Raw genomic sequence first — 25,063 nt, 5'->3', positions numbered from 1 at the left:
TTAAGAATTATTAATTGACTACAAAATTCAAAAATTCGTTCAGGAAAAATAAATTTATTCGGATATTCGTAATTTCGGGAAACGAATATCAACTCGGGACTCAAAATCGATTCGAAACTCGAAAGTCAATTTGGGAGCCAACACTGTGATGAGGGAAAATTTATAAGCTTGAAAGTGTTTTCGTGTGTTATCGTACATAATCGGATATAATTGAGCTTCTGATTTCGAGTCGAGTTTGGGTCCCGAGTTGATATTCGGGTCACGAAATTACGGGTACCCGAACAAATTTATGTACGTGTTGAACGAACTTTCGGGGTCGATAGCAACGAGAGTTCTATCGTTTTCGAAGTTCTTTCTGATGGTAAGTGGAAGAAGGTCATAGGAAACTGTGGCCAATACTTTATTAATTAACCTTCATTCAAAATTAAAATATAAAGAATGAAATTTTCCCTCAAATGACAAAACTCTATTTTTAACCAAATACGTAAACCTTTATTGACATACACATAACTTGACGTGTATGTCATTATCACAAATTTTCTACCTACAGTGTGTGGTACATTGAACTTTTCAGGAGCTAAAGGGTTAAAAAGGAAAGATATCAAGATTTCAAGATTTCAAGATTTTCTTAGGTTTGAGAAAAGATCCTATCATTTTCAATAACTTCAGAAAGAAAAGTATATATTCAAGTATGTGCATCGCAGAAGTGCATACAGGTAGTTACACGAAAGAAAAGCTTTTCTCCTTCTGTTCCGTTTCTATTCTTGCACAAGTGCTCGAAGCACAGACAATTCTCTGGAAGTTCGAATGACTTCCTTCCTCCTTACCCTCTGCCTCGTTTGATAATATGAAAACCAGAGAAAGAAAGAGGGATCGCGACAGTCCACTCGATAAATTACGGAGTTAAAGCCGTCTTGCGAGCCTTTTCTTTTCAACTTAACGATATTAATAGCACCGGCAGAGGTATTAATCTTCCTGGCTGTCACTGAAAAAAACGATGACAGGTGTTCAATATATATGTGCAAACGTGTAAATGTGCCTTGAAAAGTGTAGGATGTTCCTAGACCTTGACGTCCACAAATTATTTCGAAAAAAAATCGTAAATCAATTAATTAACCACATTAAGTACAGATAATTATGATTATACATATACAAACAAAGATCGCCTAATTTAGATGTTTTGAAAGTTTCATGAAACGAAAGTTACTTGCAAAAATCGGCCTAGGTGAATGACGTTCCTAAAAATCTGAACTGACTCTTCTCCAAAAATATTGACCTTCACCATTCTAAAATTTGAAAATTCAAAAACTTTAGGATTCTCAAATTAAAAATCTTAAAGATGTTAAAATATCAGAATTCCACAATTCTAGAGATCTAACATTCCAAAGTTTCAGTGTTTCAAAATTTCAAACTTTCTAAATCCCAGTTTTTTAAAATTTCTAAATTTCTAAAAAACCTAATCCACTCCAGAAAAAGGTTCAAGTTACGCTAGTGCTTGTATGATTTATTTAGCAGTCATACGTTAAAATCTTTTTTTGCATTTTTGTAACATCTCTGTAGATTTAATTACGTGAACCGTGTGCAATGCATAATTAACCTTGTAGGAGTATTAAACATTCTGCAGGCACAATTGAGAATTCAATTTAGACATACATGCTGTTTGGAGGGTTGCATACTTGATGGGTGAAGGAGTAATTTCAATTTTGACGACACTTGCATGCTTCATAGAAATTGCTTAAAATGTTACAATAACTTTCTCAGTTATTATACACTGACGTAACAAGTTCTTTTTAGCGGTGAATCAGATCATTTAGAAATATTGAAATTAAAAACTTTTGAAATTTTGGAATTCTGGAATTTTTGGAATTGTGAAAGATTAGTGAACGGACCAGCCCACATTTTTGGAGGTCGAGGCCTGCTATGGCTTCTACATAATTGTGCCAGTGTTGTTACCTTAATTAATAAATTCTTAGAAAAATTATTTGCTATTGCTATTATTGGATTTTTATTTATTCTTTGCGCAGTGCATAAGAAAAGTATAAATTATAATTAGAAAATTAGTCATTTTTCTTTATGATTTGTTCAATTACATTAAATTTGAGATGTCAGGCACTGTTGTCTACCACAGTATTTAACGTGGCAGTCCATTATTGGCAGAATTTCTCATGAAACCAGAGAACGTTTGACAATGATTCTGTCGCTAAAGTTGAAATGGTTTTGTGGTTACGTGTACGATCTTAAACGTTCAAAGGAAGAGCAGGGAATCGAGAAAACAAGAAGCCAATTAGTACAAACGGTAGCTTAAGAGACGGATTCTGGTATCTGTCCAAAACAGATATCTGACACGTTCTGTGTGCCGGGTAGCACGATTTCCTGGAACCGTTTGTGCCATCTAGAATCTTCATTGATCGCACCTTGCTTTGAATTTCTCCAGGAACCTATTATAATGTAAAGCATCAAAGCATTCCGAAGAAATTCGAGTTATATTCCGAAAAGTTCATTAAAACTTCTTGTTTACACGACGTCTGAACTCTTCAATTTTTTCTAATTCAATATTAACCATTAAGCAGCGAAGTTTGGATCGATCGCGACGGAAACTTACAAAACATATACAAAGATATTAATTTAAAGTTAAATGTATAATTTTTAAACAAATTAGTTTCATATATTGCAAGAATAATTTTTAAAGGGACGATGTAAAATGAACACAAAATTATGTTAGAATTGGGACTCTCTTCATGGTCCGCCGTCCGAGGTTTAATAAAAACTTATCGTACCTTACATGTTACATCTTATTTTGCTCTGTTAACGATTAAATATTGTTTGTAATTTCGTCAGAAACCTATTTTTATATAATTTTCGTTTTAAACGTTGGTATTTCGTGAAATATTAAACAGCTACATAAAAACAGCACATGTTTGGTAAAAAGCTACGTGCAGCCAGAAAACGTGTTTTACCTAGTAAAGATATTTCTATCGGTACAGTTTTCGTTTCTTTCACCGTTTATAGAACCGATAAAAGGTTTTTTTACCGTTTTCAATTACCTCTACGCTTTCACGTCACTAGAAAGTGGGTCATCCATTAGTTGCTTAATAACACTGTTTATAGATTTTTGCCTCGTCGTTGATAGAGTGTCAAAATATTTAACAGAAAAGTATAACGAGAAAACGTCCACCCAAGCAACATTTTTCTTTTTTCTTTTTTCATGTTGTTTGATGCACCGAAAAGAAATGTCTCTTTTATCAATGGGAACAAATGTGTGAATAATTTGTACAAGTACCAAGCTCGACTACTTATATTATAAATACAAAAAAAAGAGGATCTTTTAAATGTTTTATTTGGAATAAGATTCTCGATATAAAGTTTACAGACTTTACAGCTGTCACCATGATCCATCATTGTGAATTTATGTTTGAAATTCAACAGATAAAAAAAATAAAGTATCAATAATTTTAATATTTTCAAGAAATGAAATTTTCATTCAAATATTTTGTTCATCAAAATTGTTTACATTATTTATTCTGTTACCTCTGCAAGAGATAGCTGGTATAATGAGACGTAATCAAAGATTCCCTTAGACTAACGAACCCGGCGTACATTAAGTGTTTCTGTTGCTGTTCCTCTTCATATTCAATCTGACACGATATTGCTCACCTTTAGAACCTTCGGAATTGCCAGGAAACAGTCGTTTAATCATACATTATGTAATGTAGTACATATTGGAATAGGGTCAAAGTATAATCTCTGGCAAGCAGTGCGAGAAGTATAGGCATGTACTAAAACCATAAGGAAATTTGCAAGCTTGCAACAATTGCGAACCAAAGTGGTTGCATCGATCATCTTCCGACTTCCTGATATAAGCTCGTACATGCTGAACGTAATAAAAATAAAATAGAGAGCAATTTTTGAGAAAAATTACGAAAAATAATATGTTGGCGTTACAGTGAAAACATTTAAATTTTGATAGTGATTGATTTTTTTTCAATTGAGCCTGTTAGAAATTAAACTTATCAACTCCATGAAATGAAAAATGCCAAAAATGTTGAAAATTGAAAACATACAAGATATGGGAAATATATAAAAAATGAAATGACACATCTGATTAATTGAATAAAGAAAACATTGTATAAAAATATTTGAAAATCTAGTTATAAACGTTACCTTGTACGTAATTTTTGAATATATCAAGTTAACGAATGAGCCAACTCTTATAATTTTTTGAAGAATTCGAAAGGAAAGTATATGTGAGCCTTTCAGTTTTTCAGTTTCTATTCGATGCACGTACCACTTGTAGAACTTCGTGCTTTAATGCGGAGGGTCATAACAACCCTCTTTGGAAAACTGTCTCCCTATTTTTCGTGAACAGCTCGGTGTCGGTATCTCGGTAAAGATTCGTGTAGCATACAAAACGTAGTGGACTACAAGAATTGGACTAGGTTCAAGATTGAACCAATGTTAGATTCGGTCGAGCGTAATAAGGATACGGCAAGTATCTCCAAGGATTCATTCTATCAGTCAGGTGTACTTATTTCGGTGAATGGTAAGAAATAAAAAATAAAAGAGCTTGAAACTCGTCAGCCGGAAACCAGCTTTCAACGTCTTTTGCGTCAAAGGTGCGCGGTCTGAAGCATACTTCACCGAGCGTGTTAATCGGTGGTACACCGGCTGAGAGTTTTATAGCAAACCACGTTAGAACCACAAAGAATTTTAGAAAATAGGAAGAGATTCTGCCTTTTTATTGTGAAATACGTAGTGTCAAAGATATGCTATTTTTTTATTATTATTTTGTTATTACATAAAAATCTAATCAAAAATGAAGAAATTGTTATTGAACAGCGCAACACTCAAGAATCGTTCCTATAATAAATAATGTTTTGTATGACTGTATTACGTATTATACCGAAACGAAAGGAACTTGTGAAGCCATGTATTTCCTTCAATAACTTCAATAAGAGGTCGAAATTTAATTCCAAGACTTTTGAATGCCATTCACTCAGTTTTCTCCTCGTTTCATTAAAGCTCCGTAACTAGTTAGCTCATCTTCTCGGTATTTCTCAACGTCTTTCTTTGTCGATGGAAAAACAGGATTCTCTTGTTTTCACTTGTATGACCTGCAGGTAAGAAGGATCTAATGAGCGAACCAAATTACAAATTAAAGAAAAAAAACTTAAAGAAAAAGCATTTATGATCATAAGACAAACGAAAATTGTATAACATGTGACCTTTCAACATAAAACTGGGATCTTTGATAATAATTTTTGAAATTACATCTACTTTTTTACATTACTCAAAAAAAATACAAAAATTAATGTCCTTAATTATTAATTAAGAAATTAATAATTTTATAAGAGAATTTTTTGTGTTATTCAACTACCTATAATAGAGATTACCTTATAGAATTTTATTTGTTTATTTGATTTTTAATTAGGATACTTTGTGCATAATGTAAGATTATATGGGTAGTAAGGAAACATTATGCACGATGAATTAAACATTACCCACTCTACAATGTATCGAGTTTAAGCTCCACTTGCTTCTATTGCCTATTAAATTACAAATTTCATGGTACAATACATGGTAATTAAGTGGTTATTCAAATAAAAAATAGAAAAACACTCGTTATTAAAGAACTTATACACCGCTCAAAGGCAGTTCAACCTAAAAATGGAATATGTGAAATGATTTCTGTTTCAGCAGAGAGAGAATATTTGAGAATATCTGCTTTAAAGCACTCTTTCCATCAGATTTAATCTTTAAGACGATCACGTAACCGAAAGCAATTTTTAGTCGGAATTTTCATTTAAAAATTTCTTTACATTTAATTTGAAGATAAAGCAACCTCTAAGAGCATCAGATATAATGCTTTTTAGCAAGAGATAGTAATCAAGCATTTATATTCTATTTTTATTCATTTAGTGAGATATCACTGTTAAAAAGGTCTTGTCAATTTTTGTACATGTAACTTTTTTGATAACTTAAACTTTATAGAAGTTGCAGTTTTCTTTTTTCAATTTTCTTGAAACGACGTGTAACTTTTCTTCTTCTGTGGAATAAAGGTTACGATTCCATTTTTTTTTCTATTTCGACGAATACGTAAAAAAAAAAACAAATGTGTTGAGAGTGGATTCTGCAAAGTACACTACATGTTACTGTAGGGATTTCATCCCCTTCTGTTTCCTTATTTTAAATCAGCGAAATTTTTCCTGAGAGAATCGCACAAAAGCATGATTGCCATAAAAAAATAAAATGCCACAACACTGTAAATAAGCATCCATCGTGTTTACAAATACCAGTAAATAATTATTTTAAGCATAAAATAATTTATAAAAGAGACTAAGAATGGCAACAAAAATCAATCATTCTATATGTACCAATAATTTATTTTTACAAAGTATGAAATATTTAACAAATGTCAAAAAGTATATAATGCTGAAATTTTTTGTTGAAATCCTCAATGGGAATCTATAAGCATATTACATTAAAAAATAAATAATATTCAATATATAATTCCGATGAAGTCTTACTAAAGTTAAAAATATTAACGATTAGTGGAGTACCAAAATTATTACAGCTTATCTCATCTTTAGAACTAAAAATGTAATTCATATTTAATTAAAATTTTATAAATTGTCGTTTATTAAAATTACAAACAGATCCAGTACATCTCGTACATACCTTCAATACTTGATTCGAAATTGAAAACTAAACTTTTAATTAATATTTTTCAGCTGACAGCAATTGATTAACGCAGGAGATTCAAACCTCACACAATGTTTTCTGCTCATTGCTTGAAGGGCTAATTAAAAATGTTCATTAATTAAGTTCGTACCCAGGCCATAACGATATAAAACATAAATGGCTTACTTTACTCCCTTGAGTTTATGTTCCGCTCAACTTGATAAATTACTTCATTCCGTTTTAAATTACATTTCTTGTTTATCCTTCAAATTTCTCATCGGAAACTTTGCCAGTTTTCTACAAATTACTCGCTAAACTCTTCATGTGAATGTCTGAATAATCGGTTCACTTCAAATACTAAGTTAACACTTAAATTGGTTGCCCTCTTACTTTGACTTCTATGTATAAAATTATTTAACACATTGACTGCCATAGCAACAATGGATGTTGGTAGCAAACTATATGTATTAATAATCTAATTATTAAGTATTAGTGTAACTAGATAGAGGAAGCAGCAAAATTATAAATACGTACTAATATAACTGTACGTAGACGTGGTAGTCAGAATTTACTTTGAAGTATGCATGATAAACGTTCATGAAGAACTCGATGAACATTTTTCTGATCGGTAGCTTTTTGCCGAAAATTCTTCAATATTCGACCTAGATTCGATTAAAAGGATTTGCTGTTGGGATGTACCTACCTGACTTCTGATAAAACTTTCCATCAGAACATTTAACTGGTTGTCGAAGAGTATCGAACTCTTCAAAAGGAAATTCTTTTACAGTTGAATACTTCTATAGTGTAGAAGGCATCCGGTTAAAATGAAATTTGTAATTAGATTCTATAAAAAGGAATAAAATGCTACAAACTCTAGCAAACTTCTTTCTTTTCATCATTAGAATTATGTTTATTATATTTAATTCTGATTTATTTAGATAAAAAAGTACTTGTGAATACTTATTTACGTACTGCTCATGGTTGTAGTAATTTTTATTTGGATAACACATACTTAATTAAGTAGTTAAATTTCAATAAATAAATATTAACATTAGATATAGTTTTCAATCTGAACAATTTGTAATTGACAAACTATTTTAAAATTTATTCACAATTTATTGATCAGCAATATGAAATAAATTAAATTAAATTAAATTAAATTGAATTATATTGTATTATTTTACATTTTCAATTAAACTCGTACAATTTTTTAAACAAAAATTTAGTACCACTTTAATCCGGCAAAATTTAATCATAAATTTCGTTTGAATGAAATGTCTTTAACAATACAAAAGCGTTCGATTAAGAATAATTTTGTTTCGAATCGAGAAAGGGTTCGATACTGATGAAAGTTTCATCGAAAGTCAAGTAGAGACATTTCAACAGCAAATCCTTTACCGCACCTGGGTCAAATATTGAAGGGAAGGAATATTTATCGAATTTTTCACTGGCGTGTTGCAGGTCTATTTTATACGAAATTCAAGTAGTTTAACTAGACCATTATTCAAACGTTGTCATGTTCAATGTATTAAAAAAATAACTCTTTCTTCTATCTTTTTGCAATTGATAAATCATCTTGTTGGGAAATTGCTATTTTTGAAATAAGAAATATTTCTCTATAAAGGCAACCAAATAATAAATATTTAAATTTTAAATAAAATCATTTGAAATAAAAATCTAATGAAACAATGAACAGAATAGAAATCTTAAGTCAATAATGGTCAGGTATATCCTATTTTTTCAAGTAGATTTATCTGGTTCGTATAAACGAACCGTTCTCTGCTCTGTGCAAACATTTCTGCACATTAAAGGTGCATATAGCTGCGTATACCCACGTTATGATTCTACGAGAGTATAATAGGAGGCAAATGCACACACTTTTGTACTTTTAACATAAAACTTGAATACCCTTATAAAGCTTTCCTTTATAGTCGTATTCAGAATCTACGTTTGTGGTAAATATCGTCGTGTTTCTGTCTCGGTATGTTACCATAACAAAGATTTCTCAGCACCTGACAATCTTAAATGTCATTCTGAAACATTTAATCGAGGCTTAAGGTAAAATGTCTGTTTGAATATTGAGAAGATTTTTCATGTTAACAAAAATTTGATCGGACAAATGAAATGTTAAAATGTTATTATCAGAATAATTCTTCTTCTTGTTGCTTGACAAACAGAATCAATGGATCTTATCATTTGATTTGTTAATTTTTAATAAAGTATATGATTTATGATTAATTTGCTGAAAGGTTAATTTTAAATTCGATAGGAAAATGAAGATGGCTTCTTCGAGTAAAAATATCATATAAATTGACATTTTACTTTTGAATCTTAAATTTAGATCGTCTTTAGAAATTTACTGATGTTATCAAACAGTGTCAGACTTTTGGGTATTTCAAAATGCAACAGGGTGATATGTAAGAACCTGATGATTTCATGCTATTTTTAGTTCTATCACAAGAAATAGTAAATTTCGTATTTTTGTTACAAAAATTCTGTGCTTTTTTCAACAAATGCTTCCTAAATATGACTGACTTCAAAATGGTTATACTGGACACCCAGTATAGGCACCAGGTGATCTCTAATCATCAACACTCCATTCGCCGTATATGTCAGCCAAAGTGGAAGATGAAGATAAAAGTTTCTCGAAAAATCAACATTCCCTTGCTAAAGATAAATACCAACGTTGTTACCTCTGAAAATAACAAATCAATACGTCTGGCCAGTCATCAGCTTTTATCTTTCACCTGCTTCAGAGAGCTAGACGACCTATTGTTCATTGTGTTTCTTATGGTGTACTTTTATCAGTATTGTACTCGAACGTGTCTTTGTTTGGGATAATCTTGTTTTACTTTTGTTACACATCCCCGGTAATGAAATATTAGATCATCCAGTAACTAATGTCTTTTCTGTAGATTAGCTTTGATGTCAAAGAAAAGAATAAATACTTCTTCAAATAAACTAATATAATTGGATTTCAAAAATAATGTGAAATCGTGTGAAATAACGTGACTGTCAAAATCATACAATTAATAGAGTAGCTAAAAATTAAAACTTTGTTCACGCTTTGAAGTTGTAATTGGATGATTTATTGAGAAAACTTAGTTGATTCTAATTGATCCTAATTGAATCACTGAAATTACTGCATTAATGGCCACTTATATATGATGGTTCCTTGGATGTTAGGTATTAAGGTGATTTTCTGATCCCATCAGAGTCTGCGATCACGATAAGATATCTTATAAGCTTTTCTGCTTTTCGTGTAGTCGTTCAACCCTAGAAGGATCACAGCCTATCCCGTCTATATAGGGGACCATTATTTTCCTCGTCGATCTTCAACACTTCAGTAACTTTGAATCACTGATAGCACTTTAACTGCGGCCAATTCTGCTCTGAGAGAACCAGAATCACACCTTATCCTCTAAGACGCATTGTTCCAACAAGAATTTCCAGGTAATCTAAGCGTTTGATCAGATACCGAAAGGGAAGCGTTCTTCAACATAAGTCATTTCATTCGTTAAAATGACTAATTTTCTATTGCGAATACCATGATTTTCAAATTGTAATAAATTAATAAAACACTTCAACATTTTAACAACTCATCGTCAGAGTAATAAACGTTCAGCAATGACATTTTGATATGGTACTTGAGGGTAGAAATGGTTAATAAGGAATATAATTCATCTTAAAAATAAATGATCAAAAATACTCGAAACCTTTGAAAAACCTATTTATTAAGTTAAAGAAGGTAACTTGAGTTCTTTTAGATTCTTTTTGACGAAATAAAGGTTGAGCAGCTTCCAGCGTTAATTAGAAATAGTTTCACGGTGAATTATCAGAATTTCACGGTTTCTTTTTGTCGAGGTGATAATAATTAAAGGGAGAAAGGTAGATAGAAAGGTGTAGGATAAAATTGAAGGTGTCGAGTGACGAAGGACCGGCTAGGCGGCTAGGCCACGCTTCGTAGACGTCCCCAGTGCGCAAGGGCGTTGGCGCTGACGACGAACGGTACTGGAAGTGTCGAGGGTGTGGGATCGTGGGGGAAGCTTTGGAGCTTCATGCCGGGGTATAGGGTGGGGATAGTTTGAGGAGAACGTGGGGTGGGACAACCGGAGACGTACCGTACTCTCCCAGTCGTTCAGTCCGCGCCCCGACACGCAATCACGCGCACGTTTTTCGCCGCTGAGAATCCGAACTTTCCGTTTCCTCTTTCGTTTTTCTTTTATTCGCTCGATCGTGACATTCGAGTTCTTCCAGTGGCAGGCCACGCGCTCCAGGAAATTTCCTGTTGTTCATCCCGTGTTTCCATTTACAACGTGACGCCACTACCCGCGGTACCCCCCTTGGTGAGTATCATGTTTAAATGTTTTTTTATTTCCATCCATCGTACATCGCATTAATTTTCTTTCTTCGTGCAAAAATTTATCAATCCCATCGTTTCACCGGACATCGTGTCCTAAAATTTGGAATTTTCTTAAAATTTTCAACGCGAAATTCTATTTTGACATTTTTCTTTGAATCGTCGTCGATACGATTGCAATCTCGATATCGTGTCGCCCGGCTCCATTTGGAGCATTTGGTTAATGAAAAGGTGCTCTTTGTACTCGCGGAAGTTACAAATGTTCGTGAGAGTTGTTTTCATAATTGCAGCGCCGTTCTAATAGGCTTGATGAGAATAGAGAAACGAAGTTACTTCGTCAAGAGGATTTTTACGTTGTTCGAATATGGCTTTGGTACTTTTCAAACGGAGAAGGGTGTGTGACAAGCTGTGTCGCGTTTCATTAAAGCAAACCTCGCTCGACAGCTTTATAGGAAATGGGTGAAATCATAAGTGACAATGAAAGCGGCCGCTTTGAATTTCATTAAACGTTGAATTACCCGCGCGTATCGAATACTCTTCGCTGTTTAGAGACGCGCATCAAAGCTTCAATATAGCGGAATTATTTTCCATCTAGAGCACAATGTTACATTATGTGCACATATTTTTTTTTCGTTTTTTATATTCATGTAACGCATAGCTTTACTTCGATCGTTCTAAATATTCGTGCTTACTGTTCTTTTTTTTTTTTAAGATGATGTCTAACTTTCCTTTGACTGCTGCAAATATTTGTGCCCATTGTTCTTTTTTTAATATAATACCTAACTTTCCTTAGAGAACTGCAAATATTTGCATGTATACCTCTACGTACTTTTTGTTATGTGGGGTCTAACTTTCCTCGTAGAGTCGCGAATATTTCTACGTACATTTTCAAGTGTGATTTTTTGTTTCAATGTAATGTCTAAGTTTGCTTGGAGTGATACAAGTATTACAACGTGCTTTTATTTTTTTAAGTTGTATCCTTTTCTTTATTGTTCAGCGCATTAACCATCACCGGTAAATAATTAAAAAATAAAAACCAATTAAATCTACAAGAAAAAAATCCTTCATCATTTTTGGTATTAAACTAAAGATATAGAATGACAAAGTGTAAAATGAAATATTTGTATATTTAGGTACTAATGTATTTCATTACATATATGGTAGTCAACGTCTTAACCCACTTTTTCAAATTTTCCAAACTTCAAGTTTTTATTTTAAATAATATGTTCTTTTCTCATTCTAATAGAAGCACGGTTTTACCAGACTAGAAGAAGAATTGTTTGGGATTAATCTTATTCTAATGAATATTCGAAATAAATGTTTATAAAAATCTTTGAAGCTACATAGGTTGTACTTGAAAGTTATCTTGATTTTTACCGAGAACACGGAAAATTACGGTAGTGATGAACTTCTAAACGAGTTTCTTGTTTCCGTCAGTCAATCTGTGAACTCTTGGGGCATTTTCAGTGTAATTTGATGTTTCGTTTATATATAAACTTGGTCCGTGAAAATGAATAAAAGTAATTGTTTTAAAGTGACAACACGACAATGAGTATATAATGACCAAAAGAAATAATAATTTAATTAATAAAGCTTGAAAAATTTATTTAAACGTCTCTCTTTTTGTATGTGTTTTCGTATCATTGTGAAAAATGAAAAACAAACCGCTTTTATGATTCATCTATCGAAATTGCTTTTCTGTCGGTGAATGGTGTATTTGTTTCGATTGTGCTCGTTGTTATTGTTGTATTCGATAAAAGTTCAAAGTGAACAATTCTACCAAAGGTATCATTTTCTATGCGATACCGAGATACTTTCCGTTGCAGTGTGTTTCAATTTCGAAATTTACTTTGAATGATAAAATATCGTCGTGGCGTAACGTACACGGTGACCGTCGAAATTGCACTTCGTCATTGTGGTTGATCGTGTTCAAGATAGTCGCAAGTTTTTTCTATAGGAGGATCGTATGTGGAGATAAGGACGAACGCCATTAGGTGGAAAAACGGTTTCCGATACCGGTGCAAGGGAAACTGCGAAGAAACGTGGACGTCGGACTGAAAGAAAATATCATGGGGAAAGCTTTGCGCGCGGTGAATCTCAATTACTGCTGCTTTTTATTTCGTCACCAGTGTCATTTAAAGTACACTATCGGTCAAAAGTTTACAAACATTATCTACACGAATTAATCATCTCCTCTTTTTGTTATTTGTATTCTTCATTTAAGTATATACTAAATTTTATAATGTTGATTAATTAAAAACTATACTCCTTTTTTGCTAAATCACTTTTATCAATAATATCGTCAAAATTAATTTCGCCACTTTCCCTAGGAGTGCCTAATTTGATCGCGAATATACGGCTCTGTTAATTCAAGTTCTCATAAATATAAATTTGAGAATATTATTGCTGCGATAAAAGGAACGTGGATATCTAGCGAGCAATTAAATTTAATTCTGAATTATATCTAAATTACACTTATCATTATCAATTAGTTCCACAAATGTCCTAAATCTGACAATGATACCTGGGCAAGACGGTGGGTAATTCTATTAGTGAGGTGATAAATCGGATGCTTAAATTTGAAAATTAACTATCCCAATCCTTACTAATTAGAGCTCCAATATATCTATTGTCACTCCAAAAAGTGGGGTATTAATATTCGAACAAACCGTATTTATAGAAATTGTTAAAAAATGACTGAAATTAGTCAGATTTAGCTAGAAATGAGTAAAAAGAATCTCTGTATTGTATTTAGAAAAATAGCGCGACGAGATGAAATAAAATTTTGAATTTCAATGTGAAGTATCAAATGTATAGGATGGAAGCGGGTTGAAATATGGGTTACCTATTATTATTGACCTAGATGGAATGTCTAAGATTCTTTGACCTAGGAAGCTTCAAAAGAACTTTCCGCTTCATTTATGGATTTGAAATGCTACTGATAAAGGCTACAAAAACACCAGTAAGAACAACAATTATTTTTAAAAATAAATATTTAATGAAAAAAGAAAACAGCGTTCAATTTATTTGTGCAGCTAATGCAGCACGTGTTCGCTTACTCGCTACCATGTAACTTTTCGTTAAATTAACAAATGAATGTGAAGAAGGCACGCATATCATTGAAGCTCGATAATTTCCCGTTTGATGGCAGTGCCCGCCTTCAGAGATCCAAATGCGAGAAATTATCGAGCACATACTATAGATCTATAATACGGTTGTTCTATATTTTTGCCTGATGGTGTATATTAAGGTTTTGTGTATTTTTTTTTTTTTTCATTAATAAGGAATATTGAGAACCATATTGGTATGTTCATAGCAAAATCAATATCTGCAACGGAAATGTTGCAGCCTGTCTTTTTGATGGAGAAATAGGTGTCTTGATGTGTGCTTAAGGGGTTGTAATTAAACTCTTCGGCGTTGCGTTACAGGTTCATCTTAATTTTATTACTGGAGACGCGTCTGCATAAAGTTTGTTGGTAATCTCATGTTTAGCAAGCGTTCCACCAGCTCTGTCGAAAGTTGCGTCCTTAGATTAACCCCACGGCTTCTCTCCAGGCGTATTTATTACTCTCTCTCTCTCTCTCTCTCTGTTGTCGATACAGCTGAAGCGATTTAATTTGACGTTTAATACTTTTTCGTCCGTGATGTGACATTTTAAACCTGACAATTGATCAATTCCATGGAAAATGTAAGAAACAATCTAACTAAAAGTTAGATGTTATATTTAATTAACACTTCGTTGCAAATATGGTACATAAAATAACAAATGTATCATTAATAAAATTACAAAAAAATCAAGTGTGTACACTTTTTTTGTATTAAAAAATTTTACTTTATATTAGTTTCAAAGGTGAGAAAAATTTCGTTTTTTTTTCTGTTACCATTATCACTGATGAAAGTTAGAAATTTGTTGTTATTTGAATCAAGAATATTATGCAACGAAGGGTTAACAGAAATTGTTTTATTATTTATTATTGCTAGATGTAATATTCGATTTATTTTTTGTTCATAAAATAATTTGATTAACGTCTTAAGTTTTAGAGTCCAAAATTTCAGAATTTCAAAGCTTCAGAATTCCAAAATTTCCAATTTCAAAATGACCTGACCCACCTTAGAAAAAGACCCAAGTTACACCAATGACACTAACACATTCAAGTGTGACCACTTTTTACTATGAGCCATTGTGGATTAAAAGTTGTTATTTGTCATATTGTAATAAATAATTCTGTAGAAAAGAGTATTGAAGTTAATCTAATATTTTAGACAATATATGTTGTAGAGATAGTACACATGGAATATAGAGAAACCTTCATAAAAAGAATTAGCTGAAAGTGTGAAATAAAATTTTTTCTTTTGAGAGTTTGAATACTCGTCTGGTACGAGTATGCTTTTTTTAATTAACAAATGACTACTGAAAACATAGCTGAGTGTGAAATTGCTATGTGTGAGCATAAAATTGTTATTGGGTGAACATTTCTTCATATTGTGTATCGATTATTACTAAACACGGTAAACATTCATTAACGAGAAACTTATATGAATATACGAGTACCATACGATTTTTCGAAATCAGCTTTTTGGGAAAGAGCTTCGTAATAATTGTAATGTAATAATTTTATTTTTCTCTTTTAACTTAATTTTTCGTGTATATAAAATCATTTTTGATTAGTAACTCTAATTATGATTACCGAAACGTTTTTATTATTAAAAAGGTACAAATATTCTTTTTATTAATGTCTATTTAATTTACAATTTAGAAAATAGAAAAAAGAGTATTAAACATTTTTCTTTAATTTAATTACTAATCAAATAAAGTTTGCATCAACTTCATTGACAACATATTTTAGTGATTTTTAAATCGGACTGATTCGCATATTTATAAGAATATAAATTTGAATAAAATTGAGACTATCGATGCCGAAAAAAATATGTCGCGTGCAATGGAGCATTAGCATTGTGTTTCATCTCGCTTTTGGCAATCACCTGCTTCTCTCTTATTAATTAGCATAGAATAACATAACGCTGCGTTGACGTATTCAAATAGCACGAATAATTACCTGCAACATTTTATGCTCTTTAATAATGCCTTAAAGCTAAAGTAAAAAATCTATATGAGAGAATGGACAAACAAGGACAGAATATGTATAGTTAACGTTAATTATAAAAACTGTTACATTTTTTTGATGAAAAAATAAGATGTATAGCACAAAAATATAGAATATTTTAATAATAAGTAAATTTAACTATGATAAAAATAATGTAAAATCGTACGAACATGAATTTTGATTTTTATTATTTAAAATCAGTTTCTTTGCTCAAAATTTTAGACTACTAGTATAGGTTTAGTGACACTCAGAATTTTCCTATTTTCTTCATATTTTTTTTTTCAATTAGTTGTATATAGGGGTGGGTGGGATCAATATGGGACACGAATTTAACTCAAAACGTGAAAGTCAATTATGTCCGATTACACACGATATCATATGAAACCATTTTTATATTTAAAAATTTAAGGTAAATCTGAAAAATTACAGTGTTGACTTCAGAATTGAGTTTCAGATCTCGAGTCAAATTCGGGTCCCAAAATTACGGATATCCTAATAAGTTGGACGAACTTTCGGAATCCCGTCTGAACCGACCCAACCCGACGTTCGGGTACCCGCACATCTCTAGCAGTATACCATTTCTACATATTTAACAAACGATATCTAAAAAACGTATATATGAAATTTAAAAAATGGAAATAAAGTGGATTTTAAATTAAATTGAATCTCTAAATTATACATTGGGTCAGTTAATTGATTCTCTTAATCCTTTTTTTTCGAAAAAGGTAAATGATTTGCAGGCTTGAGATTTAATACATAAATTTTCGAGCTCGTTAAACACGTTATTAAAATAGATGTCACGATTACGGATGCCTCACTGGTCGAGAAGCGTAATTAACAAATTATTAATTAATTAATTTGCGCTGACAGAAGGTATACAAAATATACGTTTAAACGATTTTCTATTTAAACCATGACAAATTTTTTATATTAGGACTACTAGAGATAGTGATACTTTTAATGCAAATTTAGTAAGAAAGTAATATTCAAAGTGACTATTTCATGTTTTAAAAATTATAATTATTTTTATTATTGAACCTCATAAAAAAGTTATTATTTCAATTAATAATTCATGTCACTGTAATTCAAATAAGTATCATGTAAAATAAATCTTTGAATATTATTACATATAGCAAAATTATTTTGGTGATTATTTCCAATAATTTTTATCTGTCATATTGATTTTCAATTGAGCCAAATAAGTGAAATTTTCAGCTTTATGTCCACCAAAATATGGCTTATTCCATACGAACACTTACGATTACGGTAGTTTCTCATTTCAACACTAAGCATTATTATTTTTGCAGAATTTCGCTTATTATTAGTTTAATTTTCCCGTTCGCTAATGAAATAACAATATAACGTTGCGCAATGACGCCATGAATTGATTACCCACTTATCTTGTTAGCTATTAGCAGTACGATCGCAGAGGAAAACGAATTGCGCAAAGCGATTCTAAACACGCTCATTAATTTTCCCAAACTGTTGCAATAACGTGCATTTGCATGTTTGGTTGTTGCAAAACAATTATGGTTTATATTTGATTGATCTATGTAGGAATTATCTTTGTAACGCAAAACACGTACACTTTGTATAATATCGAAAGTCGTTTCATATTAAATCGTCGATTTTTGACCATTCAACGTCTGACACAATTTTTAAAATAATAGAACTAATGTTATATTAATTTGAAGCTTGAATAATTTGCAAAAGGGTGTAATTTTGTAAAATTAAATTATCATCGTCTCTGTGATCAGCCATCCAGGGATTAATAAATGATTTAAGTAATCATTTCCGTTCGGTTCTAAGCTTCGAATTGACAGGATATAAATATTATTTTATGTCATCAAATCATACCAGACTTTCGATGTCAGTGATACATCAATCTACCACAGGAAAAGAAACGGACGTCCACTTAAGTCACCGATTACGAAAACCGGTAAACACAATGATTCTTTCTTTGAAAGTTAACCGACAGAACGATGCACAAACATTACTTTCCAATCCTGTAAACGTTCGTCCCCTGATATTGGATTTCTGGGCGAAAGTTCGCAACTTTCCTGAGAACGTTTTCTACTCTTTTCTTGCTCTCCGGATCCATCAACGAAACTTGATTCATCTAACTTGGTCGTGTAGACGTTGGCGCACAAAGTAAGTGTTCATCGCGGTGAAAATTTCTTAAGGATCTATTCTTTCAACATGGCGGAAGTAACTCGAAGAAATTGAGCTTTCGTACCAGCTGTTGGATAGCATTCGATAAGTTCTATTAACGGGACATCAGCACTGAAACGCGCGAGAATGGTTTAAAAAGGGGTGGTCTTTGAGTCAAAATCCTTGGGAATGTTAAAAGGAAATTGTCCTGGAACTTATATTATATTATTGAAAAAGTTTCATCCGCTTCCATTATATTTCATGACAGCGTTATTGCTTTTTAAATTGAGAAAGTTGCTCTGTACCGTGTGCTGACATGATGATTGATACTGTTGGTAATGTTTGAAGATCTCTTACTCAAATTTTCCACTATCACACTTCCGATAGTGATTCTCAAACTAGTGGTGCATGTACTAATGGTACGCGCATGATTTCTGCAATATATAGATAATAATTTTAATATTCCTTGATAATTGTACAGTTTCGAGCATGGTAGTCTTCCCCAGAGAAAATGGCAATGTATGACCATAGTGTAATTAAGTGTATAATGTTTTTCAATTCTTATGTATAGGACTTTCTTTAATGGTATTGGAATTCTTAAATTTTGGTTTCGGTGATATGCATTAATGGAAAAAGTGAGAATCGTTGTCTTAAAATAATACCAAGAAGTAAGAAGAAGAACAGTGTGGGTGATGTGAAAGTATTCGAACAGTAGTTTTTTAACAACAAAAGTATATAGTAAAAGTTGTTGACCTAAGTGGAATTTTTGTCATTGCAACACTTTTATCATTGATTCATAATGCCAATTTTGTGTAATAGAAGTCTTTTATAAAAATTTGACAAGGATTGAGGAAAAATGGAACCATGTTAATAACACATTATTTTCATTTCTTCTTTTCTATCTTTTATGACTAAAGCAACGATAAAATGATACGCTAACCCTCGATTTATTAAAAAACGTGCGAAAACACTCTTTCATCCCGGCGCTCATATCCTCTTTTTTTTAATCGCCAAATCCAATGTAATTACCTTTTGTAAGCCGCTCAACTCATTAATCTTACGTTAATGAAACCGGCTCCTGCCTACATCGTTTGCAGATCAAATCGATTTCTGTGTCCGAAAGTGCTTTTCATTAACCAGCTATGCCCCGTAGTTTCGATTAAATTCTGTGTTCATTTAGCGATTGCGAAAGTTAAATACGCGGGCTCGTATATTTTCCGCCGAAAAATTGAAACGCGACTCACGCGTGCATTCCGCTTTCAACGTAAAATCATTATCCGTTAGCCGTCTGTCGTGATAAATCGTAATTTCCTACGATTTCGAAGCATTTCGTGTGAACAGTTCCATGCAACCGAGATATTACTATTTTTTCTTTTTTTTTTTTCTTCATATTAGCTCCTCGAAGACGAGTATTGTTCCGATTTATAAAGCAACGGCATGCATCGGTCGTTTTCTTTCGTTTATACACGACCAGTTTGAATGCACACGAACAAAGGGGAGGCAAAAATCGGCGAACAACGGTTCTAATTTAAAAAACAAGACGGAATTGTTGTCCAGGAAATGTGCCGGTTTAGATCGTAGTTTACGAATTCTCTTTTTCGCAATAAGGAGTTTCTCTCGATCTGAATGCCCCGAGATAGAGGATGTTCGTGCAGCTGCATCTTTTCTGTTAATGAAATTTCCGTGTGGGTTACCTAAGTCTTTTTCCGTGGAATGTAGGTTATCCTGCGACAGCTTTCGCGTACAGAACAAGAATCATGCAGCTATGAAGAAATGAAACAAGATCCTTAAATCTTGAAAAGATTACAAAGGGCTCCTTATATTCTTTTTAATAGCATTATTAGTTTATAAAATGAAGTACTCGGATAAGAAAGGATGCACGCTTCGATGATATAAAAGTATCGCAAATTAATCACTGTTCTAAATTTTTATACAATTTATATACAATTTTTTAGTTAAAAATTTTGAACAGTTAATTTTAGTTCAATCTCAGTGCATGTATTGTAGGCCTGAGTTACAATTAACCCAGCCCCACAGTCCTAGGGTTAAAATCATTTCAAAATGAAATTTGGTCACATTCTTTCGTAAGCGTTAAACTGAAATCGTTAACTTAAGTATTTATGCCAGCTGTAAGAAGCAGCTTCACCCTAAAACTAGAAACTGTTCAAAGTTAGTTAAATCTCTCGCCACAGTCTACATATTTGTTGGAATTACCCGTACCCCTGTAAGAGATACTTTCTTTTAAAAGTGGAGGGAAGAATTTTTCCTTAGTAATGACTGTTCTCCTGTGTTTCGAGAACTTATGTAGCTTCTTAAAAACTTTTTATTCGTTCAACCTGATTTTGACTTATTTGCTGGAAATTAAAGTGGAGAATTGGAAGAACTGTGGAATATTATGCTTCAATTTAAAATATACCAAGCCAGTTTGAAAGATTCCCAATTTCAACTTTTAAATAAAAACTAAGTATAAAAGTATTAATGTTGCAAGTATTTGAATCCATAATATTTTCAAGACTTTAAATTAATTAAATTAAACCATACACAAAGGCACCACGACAGGAATAAAGTTTTTGAAAATGTCCAGCATTTATTCTCATATGCGTGCAATCAATATTTGATACGACACGTATTATTTAATTGTCAAATATTCACATGATCCATCGATTAAACGTTAAAGAGGACAGTTTTGTAAGCGTGAAACAGAAAATTCTGAATCTTTCATCAGTTCGTTTCGTTAATTTAGAATCATTTGCATGGTAAACACACGGTGTAGTTACAGTTTAATTTCCTGAAGAGCTTCTAAAAGTCTCAAAGTGCCAACTAGATTAACTTTGGACCTTTCAGTTACTACTAGCCAATGTGCCAACGTAAATGCTATATGTATTACATATTTGCATATTTACCGACAATTACTGCTTCCATTAATATCGCTCCAATTAAAACACTATACCTCGATAACTCGTAATTAATTAGTTAATGTAATGTAAAATTATTAATTGTAAAAACAAAATTATAACTGTAAATGGCATCCTAATGTTGGGTGGACACATCTGTAGATATTAACTCTTTAACTAGAGTTGACGAGTTAACTCGTCAATATAGTATATTTGACAGAATGCACTTTTGGTAAATTATTATACCTCTTTAAGTAAATAACAATTTACCTCACTACCAATTTCCATTAACTTATACTAATACTTGAACGTATCATCTTGGTAACTTGAGAGTTGAAAATGATATAATTTCAACCTCTGGGAATTAATGGGTTAACAACGATTGACTGATATAACAATATTACTTGTGGCATGACCTAATATTAGTAGGTCTGAAGTCTTCATACTTGTTAAGCCAAGATCCACTGAATTACCACTGGAAAATTATGTTGCGAAGGTACCCTTGAGAGAAAACAGAATATCATTATCGTGGCCGTTATTTCCAGAGGGATGTCGGAATCGTCGATTGCTTATTGCCATAGAAGTCAGTTCCCAGGACGTATTTACGAGCTTGTTTTCTTGAAACGAGCCGACTACAAATGTCATTTATATTAGGCATGGGTAACTTGGCTGTTTGTTGCCCATAGGCACATGAAGCTCTTGGGGCAATGGTGTATGATAGTAAAAAAATGAAGCAAAATAAAATTGTTTACTTTGTCTGCTATTCTCTTGTCTGAGAACCACAATTTTAATTTAGCTTTGTGCTTTATATTATTTTCATTTACTAAATTTGACACTTTCAATATATGAAACTCTTTAAGATGCAAGAAATTTATTATAAGTTAACGATTGTTTAAATTTTCAAAATTAAAAATTTTTAATAATTATTCTTGAAATTATAACACGATAAGCATTAAACACCCCCGTTTCTGGTATTAGTAAAATTAATGTAAAAATATTCAACATCAATTTAATCATGAAATATTCTTGTTAGGTGGTTTAGTTGCTCGGTAGAAATAAATGCCCAAAGGGCATCAAGTTGGCCAAGCTTGGTCTAGATGGGTCGCCTTGGAGACAGGACGGAATCTGAATTCTCGAAGACCGGCGTCGCCGACTTCCTGGCTCGTCTTTGAGCTAAACGCTAGGGTGTGTAATGTCTATCGCGACCCCTTCTGAATATTCTCAAAGTCTTTATCGTGTTGCATAATGCAGCAGTAGTCGTCGTTGATCTTGGTTCGCCTGCTTTGCTTCTATTTCAATTAATGTCCATTGATTCGCCTCGGAGGTTCCCAGTTACCTACACATCATGGCGTATAGCAATTTGCATGAAAATTCACGAACCCTGCGCGACGATATATGTATCGTTAATCGGAGATATCAAGGTACGATATCTGTTGGTGATATATAGTTAGGATCAAAAATGAACACAGATGGTGCAATTATAACGATGGTCATCTATAAGGTGAGGGTGATTACGCATATCAATTTGTACATCTCGTAATTTTAATAATTTACGTGTAATAACAAATTTTTAATGTTTAATTTAATATAGTAGAATGTCTAATCCTAGTCTGTAACTTTAAACTTGTCAAACTTAAAATAATTAATCTCAATTATTTTTACAAAACCTTATTCAACCAAAATACTTCAATTTAAAAAATTTATTAACAATTTATCAATATTGATAAATTATTGTGAACGAGGAGTCTGGAAGCATCTTTTAACATTCAAAGGTTTAAAAAAAGAAAAGAAAATTCAGAACTTGAAGAGTAGATAACATATACTTACGAAAGGAAGAAGAAAAATTGTAATAAACATGTTAAAGTTATAAACAATTCTTTATCTTCGTTGAGGAAAGTGACTGGCTGGTTTCGGATGCTTTTGCATGGCATAAAAGCAACGGATTATCTTACTGTTTCTTAAAAAGAATACTCCTATACACTCCAAACTTTACAGAAGGTTCTTTATACATCTTCTTTCCATTTCTACCTTTCACGTCTCTGTACCACGGGATTGCAAACTTTTATAAAAATTACCTCCTTTGTTTTAACATTTTATAGCCTTTGACGCAAAGAAAACAGGGTGCTCTTAAGAATTAACGAGATTTAATATTTCAGTTTTCCATTTCTATTAAATTGGTGCAAAAATAATTGCGGCTTTTGTTATTTTAAACCCTGATGTTTATTTTGAAATATAATGAACCTTCAATTATACTAAAGCGCGAAATTCGCTCAATTAATTTGTACGAAATAGTTTGTTTTCACTGTTTATTCTTGTTTATTTTAAACAATTGAATTAAAGATGGAAGGAAGAAAATTTTAGAGATTTGTGAGTTTTAAATGGACTATAAAGCAGTGGAAACTGCTGGTTTCAACAATAATTTGATTTGAAAAGTAATTCTTTTTTATTGAAAAATATTAATTATTTTTTACTGACAATACAGGTCGATTTTAATGGTTTTTATTACGTTTTATAAATTTCATTTTCAGTTTGAATATACTGCTTAATAATTAATGGTTTCAAACTTAAAGTAATAGAATTTGAAATTTTTTATGTATTGAGTCATTAGGTGTGAAACTTGACAAATGTCAGAATTTTTATATTTATTACTCCTTGTTTTACACTGAATTTCAGCGAAACGAATTTTTGAATTTTGAATTTCATCAATTTGCGTATACTTTCACTGGCAATAAATCATTTTTGCTTGCTAAACGATGAAACAGTTTATTTCCAATTTGTCATGTTTCATACTTAATAATGCAATGTTTATTACCGTTCCATTAGTTTATTGTCTCTCCTCACATATTACTTGAAATAAATTAACCAATTTTAGATTAATATTCATGTAATCCTACGAATCCTGTAGTTTAAGACCCTTGTCGAGTTTGAACCAGGCAGTGATTAATTAGTCAGGCAACGTGATTAAGGAATTAATCTGAAATTTAATAGAAGTTTCCTTCAATATGGAGCTGTTTATTTTGCACAAAGGCAACTTTTTGCGATATTTAAATTGAAGTACATACCTCTTAATAGCTTCTTACCATAAAGCGTTTAATACTTTCTAATACTAAGGGTTTAATAAATATAGCATCATTTAAAATAATTAGTAGCAAGCCTTAATAAAAAAATAAATTTTGGAAATTATAATTACTACAATTTATCACTTATGGAAAATTAATTATAGCGTTTCAAAAATACAATTATATCACATATGGTATCTGGAACTTTTCTACAATAAAGTCGATGATGACTGCTTCTTTTTATCTCATAACCCTTTTCACTTGAATTTTCCTATGTAAGTTTAGATTTTATTCTTCTTTCTTTTATTGCCTAAATGAAGATAATCCTGCATGTTACACAATTTGTCCCACTAGGATCAAAAGGGTCAAGGTAGGGGTCAAAAGTGAGCAGGTTTGGCTAGACAAGAATTAGAAAAAAAACAATAATAGATGCACAGAATGCATAGGATAGTAGCAATGGAATAGAAGATAGGCTGAAGTAGAGAAAAACGGAAGTACTAGTTAGCGAGGAAGGATTTTATTTCTACCCTCTTGAATGCTCTTTTCGCAATTATTTTCTTCTAACTAGATTTTCTCGGTTTTTACCTCGTGGACGTGCGTTTACTTTGAACGAACCACTTACTCAGAACGTAGTAGTTAATTATTCTATTACCTAGTAGCACGGAATTAATTGGAAAGGGTTATATCGTGAAATGTAAACATAATTTCGAAAATGCAATTTCGATGACTGCAATGAAGTCCAGTTTTTCTTTTATAGGTAATTGTTAATGAAATATACTTTGTTATAATATATTTCTTATAATTTTAAATGAATAA

The sequence above is a fragment of the Osmia bicornis genome, chromosome 4 (assembly GCF_907164935.1).
Source record: "Osmia bicornis bicornis chromosome 4, iOsmBic2.1, whole genome shotgun sequence".
NCBI lineage: Eukaryota > Metazoa > Arthropoda > Insecta > Hymenoptera > Megachilidae > Osmia > Osmia bicornis.
Note: the sequence above shows the minus strand (reverse complement) of the source record.